The sequence below is a fragment of the Elephantulus edwardii genome, unplaced genomic scaffold, assembly GCF_000299155.1.
Source record: "Elephantulus edwardii isolate Elephantulus edwardi_28Jun2011 unplaced genomic scaffold, EleEdw1.0 scaffold00167, whole genome shotgun sequence".
NCBI lineage: Eukaryota > Metazoa > Chordata > Mammalia > Macroscelidea > Macroscelididae > Elephantulus > Elephantulus edwardii.
Window position 1 is genome coordinate 7,191,725 of NW_006399917.1, and position 13,441 is coordinate 7,205,165.

Sequence of the window (13,441 nt, forward strand, 5' to 3'; positions counted from 1 at the left end):
CTATTGCTGCTGTCACTGTGTCAGTTCTTCCGTGAGGGACATCTTCTTTTTCTCTGATCATCTGTCTTTCTCTCACATTTTTCCCCCCAAGGACTGCAATCTCCTGACAACATGCACAAAGCATGTAAGACAAAATTTTACTTTCTTTGCCTGTAAGGAGCTCTCTGATTCCATGTTTTCCACTACTGATTTATTTCTTGTCTTGACAGTCAATAGTATATTCAAAGGCATCAATTCTTCTTGGATCTTTTTTGTTTATGTTCCAACTTTCAAATAGTGAAAGTTGTCTGAATATGTTTTGAATAAGTAAAAACATGATACTAGTTAATGCATATGGTGGCCTAATAATAAGGAACTGTGTTATCAAGCCAAGGCACATGTGTTGAACCCACCAACTGCTTCATGAGTGAAGATAGTAAGTCTCCTTCCATATGACTATTGTTGTTGATTGCCATTGAGTTGAGCATGATTAACAGCAACCCTATGAACAAAAGATCTGAAGCCTTTCTATAAGTATCAACATTTGTTGTTTAGGATGTAGATGCCACTCCTGCTTCCAACCTAATTACTGCCTCTGAAAAATCTACTGGGGGAAGATCAGCAATGAGCTGGTCCCAACTTGATGATATATCACAACAGTTTACACACATATGTTTACTAAGGGAAATTCTTTGACCCTTAAGAGTAGTAAATAAGACAAAGGAAAGCTCAAATTTAGAAAATAAAATAGTACATTAAAATTCAGACAATAAAAGAGTAAAGTTGAAATGATTATTAATGTTGGGGATGAGCAAGGTCACATTAGCTAGTAGACTGAAAGGCTCAGAGACTCTCTCCTAGTGGAGAAGGTTGGGTAGTGACTCACATTCAAGAATTAGCTTTCTCAATCTTTTTCCCAAACTTTGAAAAGATACAAAAGTTCAAGACATTTTAAAAGAAAGTGTAGCATTTCCTTTTGAAAGCTTGTAAGTGTTGAACAGAGGAGAGAGTAAGCTTCCATAATCACTAATTGACAGATTGATTTACTATTGAGTGACTATTTCAGCAATACTTTTCAAACCTAGTGAAAGGAAGTGCTGTGGAAAAACTTGGCCGAGGGCTGAATCACTGGGAGAGTACTTTTTCAGTAAGTGACACTAATTGCAAAATAATGGTCATATATATCACAATCAGACTTATCCTGACAGATGAAGTTTTCACTATTTTTTAATTTTCCACCTTATAAATTTGGTTGGCCTGCCAGAAATCCTTCAGAGTCTTTTGGACTTGAGCCTGGACATCATCAGCATGTCTCTGCTTGATACATGCCAAAGTGTGTGAAATCATCTTAATTTAAACCTTTTTACTTTTCTAAATGACAGCTCCAACTATCTTAACTCAATTTTAAGCATCTATCAGATTTTATTCAAATCTTGCTTTCTAGGGATTCATAACTAAGCTGTAAAAATGCAATTTCTCTTAACACTTGGCATGTCATATTTCTGGGTTGAAACAACTTTTTCCTGACATCTTAAACTTTCTATAATTTTCAGTTGCTTTAAAAATAGAATTTTGAATATGGGTAATGCAATTAGCAACTTGGCACTAGATAGTTATAACTGTTCGAATAGGATAGGGAAAGAGGGACGGACTAAGAAGAGGAAGAGGGGAAAAAACACTAGGGCAGCAGAGAGTAAGTGAAGGATTAGTGGGGTGAAGGAGTAGGCAAGGTGAAGTAAATATTTGATAAATGTACTATTTGATCAATTGTAATTAATATAAAACATAATGGAAATAAATAATTATATGAAAACCAATTTTAAAAAACAGAATGATAAAAAATACAACTTTTGCTCACTGTATGTACTGGGAAGATATTTTTGGTTTAGAGAATAACGGTTGAAATTTGAAATATCTCTAGCAAGTTCTATCACGCTAGTGCTGCATCCCACTTTATTTATTCTGAACAAAAACAAAGCATTCATTTGATGCATGCTTGCTTTGGCTGTTTGATATAAGGAGGAAGTAGTCCCTGGAGAATTCTAGAGAAACTTTTAGGAAAGCACTGCCTACAGAGCTCAGTCTAATAAAAGAGTAAGATCAAGTGTTTTGATTTTGTCTCTTAATATTAGCTCATTATTTTCTCATTTATTAATATTCACAGAGTTTGAGAAATATTTTCACTTATGCTTCTTAAAATGTCTTGTATTTTTCACTCGTCCTTCTTGTGTCCTTGTAAATTACATGTCTGTGGAGGAGGGAAGGTTGAAGCTGAATTGGAGAGGATGAAGGTATGCAATGTGCCCTTCATTAAAAATGATTTCTGAAAAGTCTTTATCATGCATATCTTGGAGTGTAAAGAGTATACAACTTTAAATGTGAGCGTAAATAGTTCATAAACTTGACAATAGAATACAAAACTTGTTGCTCTTTTGACACAAGCATTATAGTTTCTGTATTAAAAAGAATAATAATTATTATTGCTGGCAGTCAAGAAATCAAAAGATGAATTGCGTTGGTAGAGTCTTCTGTCAAGGACCTCTCTAAAGTACTGAAGAACAATTATGTCAATCTAGAGGCTAAGGTGTACCTGATCCAGGACACAGTCTTCACAATTACTTGCTATACATCAGAGAGCTAGAAAAAACCTAATGATGATAGAAGAATTGATGCCTTTGTGTTGTGATGCTGGAGAAGAGTGTTGAATATACTCTGGACTACCAGAAGAACAAACTGATCTGTCCTGGAGAGGGAGGTTCCATCTAACACACTTTGGGCACGTGGCCAAGAAGAACAAGTCCTTGGAGAGAGACATCATGCTTGGAAGGGTTGAGGGACAGTGCAGGAGAGGAAGATTCAGGATCAGATGGATTGACTCAGTGACTGGAGGAATGGAATTAGGTCTGACAGAGATAATGAGATTGGCTCAAGATAGGGCAAGTTTCAGAGCTAATGTACATAGGTTTGCTATGAGTTGCAAGTGGCTTAATGGCACATAACAACCACTACAACAACAACTTTTCGCTATGATAAGCCAGATTTACTCTGTCAGTTTGTCAGACTACATTGGCAGTGGTCGATGTTATGGACAGAGGTTTACGATACTAGAATGGCTCAGACAGAACTTCCAGACTAAGGCAAGGTCAGAAGCAAGGCATATTGATCTACTTCTTAAAAAAAATGGCCATTGAATACTACACAGCACACAGGAGTAATCATTTTGTAAATTATTACCTAACTTGGGAGGGACTGGAGAGCATTATCTGAGTGAACGAATTCAGCCCCCACAAGGACAAATACTGTATAAAACCATTATTGTAGGATGAGTATGATGAGGATTGAGAAGGGCAGGGCTGGAAGCAGAGTGATGAGGATGTACAAGGGGAGGGGGCGTTGATCATGAGGTTGCACAATTTGTTGGGTGGGGGGTGAGGGAAATTGGAAGTTTTGGAAAAAAACTTATTCAAATTTTATAAATAAACTGTTGTTGTTGTTTGATGCCGTTGAGTCGTAGACGACTCATAGCGACCCTATGAACAAACAGCCTGAGCACTGTTCATACACAGAGTTTCAGGAGGCAAGCCATTTTGGAAGTGGAATAAGTACAAAACAATGGCCGTTGAAAGTCTTATAAATAACAGTGGAACTTTATTACCAAATGATAAGCCGTCAGGGCGGAAAATATTAAAAATAAGTCCTTCTGTGACTGAGATATTTTACTCAGTCTCAAAAGGACAAATACTGCATGGTGCCACTGATTTAGAAAGTGACTGACATCAGTTTTGGGGTAAGACTGAGAAAAACTGGATAGATTATGTATTCTGAATTGAAACAGATGAGGGAGAGAACAGTTTAAAAGTGATATATGTTAGCATATTATGATTATCACAGGCATCCAGAATTAAGGTTGCATAGTGGAGTGCACTGAGGTGGGGGGGTTGGGGTTGGGGTCAGGGGATTGCACACCAACAAAGAAGTTTATCTTTTGCTTTTCAAAGAGAGAAGCGAACTGGTGGGGGGAGGGTGTAAAGGAAAAAGTACAACAATGAATAAATAAAAATCCAAAATCTCTGTAAATGTTAATTAAAATTAATGAAATAAAGTTTTTTAAAAATATGACAAAAGAAGACTGCCTTCTCATATAAAGTTGATCTTAATGAAATGCATCTTTTGAAACTTTGAGAAAATTTACCTGATAATGTGGAATAACACAAAATAAAGAGAAGTAGCTACAAATATCCATTAACAATTGAAACAGGACACGCAATCATAAACATGAATCTAAGGAAGCGGGTAGTTGTCCATCATGTAATCAAAAGTATAAAAATTGATATTCTAGGCTATAATGATAAGTTGTCAGATGTCATGGAGTTGACTACAACTCATAGCAACCCTGAGAACAATAGATCCAAAGCCGGCCCTGTCCTGTGACACCCTCGTGGTCTTGACTTTGCTCAAGCCCATTGCTGCACTTTGTCAATTTATCAGCTACTCATCCTCTTTCCTAATCTTGTACCTTTCTCAGCACAATGGGGCTTCTTTTTATCTTCTTGATAGATTTGTCTCTTTTCATCATAAATTTTTCCTTGTTATTGTTATCTATCTTCTTTGATTTTACTCATTCGATGTTAATATAGACACATACGTTTCCTTATCCCTCATATGGGCATGATAATTCTTCTCATCAGTTTAGTTTGAACAATTAGTTTCTATATATTCAAAATGTGTCTTTGTAAGACATGCGATTTTCACTAGTTTAAAATGTGTCATTTTTAATTGGGGCAATAAACCTAATTAAATTTAAAAGACTTCTTGAGTTTACAATATGTTTTCTAGCTATTCCATCTGCTTTTCCTTGATCAATTGGAAGTTTAATCATAATATTTTAGTTCTATTATTGAGGGGTTTTACTATGCTATTTTATGTGGCTTTCTATATTTGCTCTAGATTTCAATATATAACTTTAATATTTAGTGTCAATATTTCACTCTTTTGGAAAATGTTAGAATTCTATAAAATAAAATTTCATTTTCCTTTCTTGTTTATGATAATGTATTATGACGTATTTACACCTGCATTTACAGTAAAACTCTATCGCATAAGCAATTAGTACAGTCCACAGAGAGAAAAACAAAGTAGGTGTAGAAGAGGCTGTGGCAATAGAGACATCATTTCCAATGTCAGATGAATTTTGCCTGAAGGTAGCGAGTATGAGAAAGATGTCTATTAGTGTTTTATTGACTATGGAAAGGCATTGACTGTGTGGGACACAACAAATTGTGTTTAACATTTAGAAGACTGGGAATCCCAGATTTGATTGTGCTCATGCTAAACCTATACCTAGGCCAGTAAGCTGTCACATGAAAAGAACAAGAGAACACTGCATGTTTCAAAATCAAGAAAGAAGAATAAAGTCTCCAAACCTTTTCAGTCTACATGAAGAAGAGATCATTTGGGAAGAAGAAGTGTAACAGGAGGAATGGATCAAGAGTCCTCAACAGCTTCTGTGATGCTGATGACACAACCTTGCATGCCAAAAATGAGAAGGTTTTGAAGTGTTTGCTACAGAAGGTCAAGGATTGCAGTCTTCAATATGGATTGAAGTTCAACATCAAGAAAATAAAGATCTTCACCACCAGGCCAATTGGCATCTTCATGATAATGGAAAGAAAGAAGATTGATATTATTAACAATGTAATCTTGCTTAGACCCACAGTCAACTCTCTTGCCCCAGCAGTCAGAAAATGAAAAGATAAGTTGCTTTCTAAAAGTCTGCTGTAAGGGATCTTTCCAGAATGCTAAAGAACATTAATATCCATCTAGAGACTAAGGTGCACCTGATCTAGGCCACATTCTTCTCAATTGCTTAATTTACATACAAGTGCTTGCCAATGACTAAGGATGACAGAAGAATTGATGTCTTTAAGTTGTGGTGATGGAGAAGAGTATTAGACATATCTATAAATTGCCAGGAAACAAAAAAGGTTTGTTCTGGAAAGGGTGAAATCTGGTTGTTCCTTAAAGGGAAGGTTTGCAGAAAGGACCATCCTTTGAAGGACATCATGATTAAAAAGATAGAATGTCAGTGTATGGGAGGAAGACTCTGGATGAGATGCATTGGCAGTGACTGGATCAGACATATTTTAGCCTTTATACTGACATAATTGTTCTTCAGCCCTTGAAAATGGTTCTTAACAGCAGATTTTCCAAATGCAGCATATCCTTTGATTTATTAACTGCTGTTAACATTGGTGTTATTCATAAGTCTTCCATCAATCCAGATGGATTGATGGATTCTCTATACCATAGAGAAGTGCATCCATTATATTTAATTTGGAGGATGAATGCAATTAAGAAAATTGATCATATACATTGACTAAATTGAACTGCATAGAACTTCTCTCATTAGAATAAGCTAAAGAGGGAAAACACAATAAAAAACAAGCAGATTTAACAGTGCTTAAACAAAGTTCAAGGCTAAGTTGGGTTGTATATGCATCAAATACATCACTGTTTAGATGTTTACTCTGAAGAATTCATCTGTGTCATAATAAGATATTGGTAGTTCAGTGGTAGTATTATTCCTTGAACAGGAAATAATTAAGTCAGATTTCTAGCCAGTCTGCTTCATGAATAGACAGCATGGTGTCTTTCAGTGGTATATTGGATGTTGCTATGATGTGGATTGCTTTTGATAGGAGTGTCATTTTTACAATATTGAGTCTTCCTATCCATGAACAAGGGGACACTTTTCCATTTATTTTGGTCTATTATTGAGTCTTCCAGAAATGTTTTGTAGCTTTTGTTGCACAGGTCTTTTGTGTCTCTAGTTAGATTCACTCCCAAGTGTCTCAATTTATGGTTGGCTATTGTAAATGATATTACTTTCTCTGTTTCTTTTCTGAATTCTCTTTTTTATTGTAGAGGAATTTCACTGATTTTTGTATACTGAACTTCTATCCTGCCACTCTACTAAAATGGCCTAGTAGGTCTAACAGTTTGTTGGGTTTTGTTGTTGTTGTTTCTGTTTTTTTGTTGTTGAGTCCTTAGGGTTTTCTGGTTATACTATTATATCATCTGCATATAGGTCTAGTTTAACCATATCTTTGCCAATCTGGGTGTTTTTATTTCTTTCTTTGTTGTATTCTCTAGAAAGTACTTCCAGTGCAATATGGAATAGAAGTGGTCACAGTGAGTATCCTTGTCTTGTATCTGTTCTAAATGCTTTTAGTCTTTCTCCATTGAGAATGATATTGGCTCTTGGTTTTGCCATTGTGACACTGATGTGCCAAATAAGATAATGGTTACCTGTGGTGGGGAGTGTTTGGTAGAGCTCCCTGATTAAAACAAGCTTGAAATTAGCAGTCCGCAGTAGCGTGCCTCTGTATGCTCTATGAAAGTGGAGAAATGATGAAAGGTATACATGTCTTCAGGTCTGTCGTTCATAGGGTCACTACGAGTCATTTACAACTCAATGGTACTTAACAACAACATGATGTGAAAAAGAGACATGGACAATCAATACAGGTTACAGAAGAATTAAATCTTTTCAGTTGTGCTGTAGAAGAGTACAAAATATTACATGCACTGCCAAAATAACAAAACAGTCTGTCTTGGAAAAAGCAGCCAGAGTGCTTCTTGGAGGCAAAGATAGTGAAGCTTTGCATTTCATACTTTGAACATGTGGCTAGATGAGCCTATTCCCTGGAAAGGGACACCTTACTTGGAAAGATGGAGGCTTAGTGAAGGAGATGAATATCCCCACACAAGATGGACTGATACAGTAACTTCAGCAATGTACTCTAACATGTCAGAGATGAAGAGGATGACACAGCTAGGGTCACTATGAGCCACACATGACTCATCAGCACCTAACAAAGGCAACGACGATATATACTATAGTGGTTGGGTATTTATATACTGAAAAAAGCCAAAACTTTTTTTTTTTTTTGAAAATCAGTGAAAATTCTATTTGCCACTATGGTTCTACTAGGAAACATTTACAAAATGGCACAAAATCAGGCAGTATTTCATTCTGATGTGCATGTGTCACCATGAATTGGAAATGAAATTAATGACAGCTAATAATAAAATAGCACTGATGCATCTTATCTCCTTTTCAATCTATGTGTGGAACAAACCATTCTGGAGGCTGAACTTTATGAGGAGGAATGTGCTACTAGGATTGGAGGAAGATTCATCAACCAGTTACATTATGTAGATGACACACCTTGTTTACTGAAACTGAGAAGAACCTGAGGTGTTGGCTGCAGAAGGTCAAGGGCTGTAGTCTTCAATATGGATTGAAGCTTAATATCAAGAAGACAAAGATTCTCACCACTGGGCCAATTGGCAGCACCATTGTAGATGGAGAAGATACTGAAGTTGTTAATAATTACAGCTTGCTTGGCTCCACAATCAACTCTCTGGCATCAGCAATCAGGAAATCAAATGACTGATTGCATTGGAGAAATCTGCTATTAGAATCTTTCCAGAGTACTGAAAAGCAATGATGACAGTGTAGAGACTAAGGTACACCTAATCCAGGCCATGGTCTTCACAATTGCTTGATATCATCAGAGAGCTGGGCAATGACTAATGATGACAGAAGAATTGATGCCTTCAAATTGTGTTGCTGGAGAAGATTCTTGAACATATCATGGACTGCCATGAAAACAAATAGGTCTGTCTTGGAGGGGGTGAAACCGAGCTTTCCCTTGAAGGTTAGGATTTTGAAGCTCTGTCTCACATACTTTGGGCATGTGGCCAGGAGAAACTGGTACTTGGAGAAGGACTTCATGATGAAAAGGGTGGAGGCACATCACAGGAGAGGAAAATGAGATGGATTGATACAGTAACTGGGACAATTGGTGTTAGAGTGTCAAACTTAATGAGACAGGTTCAGGACAGGGCAAGCTTCAGAGCTGCTGTATATAGGGTCGCTATGGGTTGCAGGTGACTTTACAGCATATAACAGCAATAACAGCAACAACAACAACAGTACAAGATTGGGGTATAGAAGAAATAAAATATTTCTTAAGACAAATAAAAAAATTAAAATAAAAATATACCAAAACCACTGTCATGCAACTAAGGCAGTCCTCAGGGGACAGTTCATTATAATAGACAATCTCACTGTTTCTGGCACAGCCCCCATCATTACCCCAATTATTATTTATCTCATCTGGTGTCTTCCTATCCTCTTACCCTTCAAAGTATGATGTCCTTCTCCAAAGAGGACATCTCCCTCCTGTCAACATGCCCAAAGTATGTGAGATGAAGCCTCAAAATCGTTTCTTCCAAGAAACTACTTGACTTCACCCTCTCTACGACAGACCTATTAGTTCTCTTGGAAGTCCATGGTATGTTCAATACTCTCTTCTCCAGAACCACAATTCAAAAGCCCTAATATTTCTTCTGTTCTTTGGTCATTAGTCATTATTCAGTTCTCTGATGCATAACTGTTAATTGCAAAGACCATGGCCCATATAAGACACAGCTTATACTCTAGATTGACACTATTACTCTCTCGATAAATCCTTGACACAAAGACAGCTTTCTAGATAATTAATTACTCTTTTTTTTTAGTTATTTTGCCTCTATGTGACAGATTTATGACTGAGAACTGGGAATGTTTAAAAATTTAATAGTATGAAAGTGTACCATAAATATATTACTTAAATATTTCCAATATCCTGCTAATGCTTTAAACTATTGCTTTCTCTTATTAGAATAAGCATTTCTCAAACATTTTCAGTTTATGTAGTAATTTCTAATAGATTAAAAATTTATTTTTTTATTTGAATCTTAATTGTCAGCTATTTTACATAAAAAAATCCTTGCAATTCTGAATTAGAGAAGATCTAGAAAGGTTGTACAGAAATGATTTCTCCATTAAGTGGTTACGACACTTTTTATTTAAAGGGATCTTCACAGAAAACAGAATATATTACTATCTGAGGTTTCAATCCAGATTTTATAGCTTCCATGATCTTTAACTATAGTCATAAAACCTTAAATGTTGAAAGAAGGTGAGATGAAGCAGAGGAGACAGATAGTACGTGGAGAGAAAAGAGCAGAAGCAACCTAGCTGCTAGAAAAGTAAATGATGTAAAAAATCAGGGAGATATGTGCTAAATGAGTTCTTACTTTGCTTGGTCAGGTGAGAAAGAAATAACAAACACTGACACCACAAATTAACTTTGAACTTCTGGACATATTACGCAATAGTTTCTGCTGTTGTTTAATGCCATTGAATCGAACATGACCCATAGTGACTCTATGGCAAAACAAAAACAAAAACAAAAAAACCCAAGATCTGGACCCAGTCTTCTACTTGGCCATCCTCACACTTCCTGACACACATGAGTCCATTGCAGCAGTCATCGTGTCAATCCACCTGGTCCAGGGTCTTTCTCAACCTACTACACAATAGTCGTGTTCTAAAACTATTTGCATATTAAAGATACTTTTTAATTTATTTATCAGAAAGAGAAATTTAATCTTAACTTTTACTCTTACAAGTTTAGAATATGCATTTATAGGAAGAATAAAATATTTGGAACCAGAATATTTGCAGTAATTTGTTTTACAAATGTGTCTCTGAAGGTAAAAGTACTAATTTTGGAGGAGAATAAACATGATAAAAATCCCTAGAATGGGGTAAGTTTCCACATATTGTTCATGAAGAAACATAAGGAAGCTATAAAATATGATGTTAAATATTTCTTAGTTAATGAAAATTTGCATATTACTATGAGGAGTATGCACAGTCTGTGCATGATTAAATAATTACATATGCCGTGTTTAATTGGGTGTTGTGTTCTGTATGTGTGTGTAAATGTTTGTAATTTGAAGAAGAGCTGTCCATGGGTACCTGGGAGTCTTTTATTTAATTGGCACTAAAACTGAGATCTAAAAAGAGACAAATGATGTAGAACAAAATCCATTTGAAAGAAACTCACCATTCTAATTAGCTGATTTTGCTTGTTATTTTCATTACCTTACTTAAGCTGTGGTGTTTCAGCTCATAACTGTAATTAGAAACCATAAAAAGAGGAGTGCCTTAGAGAAATCATACTTCTGAGGCATAGCATCATGCTATGAGGACGACTGGATGAGTCACAAGTGGTCGGTAGCCCTACTAAGGAATATGTAAGAGTTCCTCAGTTATTTGCAAAATTTGAGAAGAGAAAGACACATATATGATACTGGTGAAGAATACTGAATATTTCATGGATTATCCAAAGAACAAACAAGTTTGTCTTAGATAAAGAACAAACACATTCCTCCTTAGAGGTAAGGATGTTGAAACTTGGTCCTGTATATTTTGAGTATGTTGTCAGGAGGGGAGGGGGCTATTGTTGTTGTTAGGTGTCATTGAGTCAAGTACAACTCACAGAGGCTCTATGAACAAAAGATTTGAACCTAGTCCTCTCCTGCCCCATCTTCACACTTCCTGACACATAAGAGCCCATTGCAGCAATCCCCATGTAAATACACTTGGTTTAGGGTCTTCCTCTCCTTTGATGACCCTCCACTCTTCCCAACATCATGTCATTATCCAAGGAATAGCACCTCCTAGAAATATGTGCAACGTCTGTGAGGTGAAGCCTCATCATTCCTGCCTCCAAAGAGCACTCCAGCTGCACCCTCTCCAAGACATGTATATTTGTTCTCTTGGCTGTCCATGGGATGTTCAGTGCTCTTCTCCACCACAGTTCAAATACATCAATTCTTTTTCTGTCATACTTATTCATTATCCAGGTCTCAGATGCATAGCTAGCAACTGGAAATACGATGACCTGAATCAGATGTACCTTAGTCCTCAAACTGACATCACTACTCCTCAATAATTTGGAAAGGTTCCTAACTGCAGACTTTCCCAGTGCAATGCATCTCCTTATTTCCTTACTTCTTGTACCAAGGGTGTTAATTATGGATCCAAGCAAGATGAAGCTGTTCACAGTTTCAATCTCCTCTTCATCCATCATGACACTGCCTATTGTTCCAGTGGTAAGAATCTTTGTTTTCTTGATATTTACATGCAATCCATACTGAAAGCTACATTCCTTGGTCTTCTGCAACAAGTGCTTCAAGTCTTCCTCACTTTCAGCAAGTAGGGTTGTATCATCTGCATAACACAGGTTATTGATGAGACTCCCTTCTACCCTGAAGTAAAAGAGCTGAACAGACTGTTTCAAAGGGCAGCACTGAAGGACAAAGCAAAATATTATAATGGAATCTTCAGAGAGCTGAAATTGGAGAACAAAAAAAGGGAATAACTTGGTTTGCATTTCTCAAGCTGAAAGAACTGAAAACAAATTTAAGCCTCTTGTAGCAATGTTGAAAGATGCCAGAAACCATAAAAAAATATGAAGAGAACATAAAGAGTTACTATATCAGAAAGATTTTATAGACACTGAAAATTTTCAGGAAGTTCCATATGAACAGGAGGCAATGGTAATGAAGGAAGAAGTAGAAGATGCATTAAAGATATTGGCAAAAAATAAGGCCCCAGGAATCGATGGGATACCAATTGACTTGCTTCAATTGACAGATGCAGCCTTAGATGCACTCACCAGTCTATGGCAGGAAATTTGGAGGATGACTGACCAATGGGTTTGAAGAGGTCAGGAGGGGGCAGTCCTTAGAAATGGAAAACATGCTGAGAAAAGTGAAGAGTCAGCAGAAGAGAGGAAATCTCTCAAAGAGAAGGAATGACACAGTGACTATCATATCAGTCTAAGCCTGATGGAGATCTTAATGATGTGGGATAGGGCAAGGTTCATATCTATTGTTAGTTGGCTAACTGTGAGTAGAGGTTCTCGAATTTTCCAGCGAACTTTGTGTAGATTTTACACTATTCGTGAGGTAGGTAGACTTTGGCAGGGTACCTGGTGAGAAGCCTAATAAATCTGCTCATATTTTTACCTTCACATTAGCGTGAATCAGCTTCTGAAATTAAAACACCATTTGTTGTTGCTGAATACAGCTCGTGTGTATGTGTGTGTGATCTCTGGTGGCCTAATGGAATACGATAAGGAATCCAAAGCACGAAGATGCTGTGTGAAAGAAATTTGAAAAATGAACAGTCTCCTTCCATGTGATTTACTGTCTCTGAGAACCTGATTGTGGGTCAGCTATAAGTTGATTCTAATTTGATGGTATTTAACAATATCTGATGATAGTCAAGTTGTTAATAATTTCAAAAGGAATTGGCAGACACAGAAGAATTTAATGAAACAACATATGAGTAAGAGCCTATAGTGATGAAGGAAGAAGTTTAGACGGCTTTGAAAGAATTGGCTAAGAATAAGGCGCCAGGAATGGATGGTATACAAATTGACATATTTTAGCTGACGGATACTGCCCTAGTTTCTTAATGTATTTATAACAGAGATATCATAAGTGAGTGACTTTAGTAAAGGCAAAGTAATTTTCTCACAATTTTGGAGGGTAA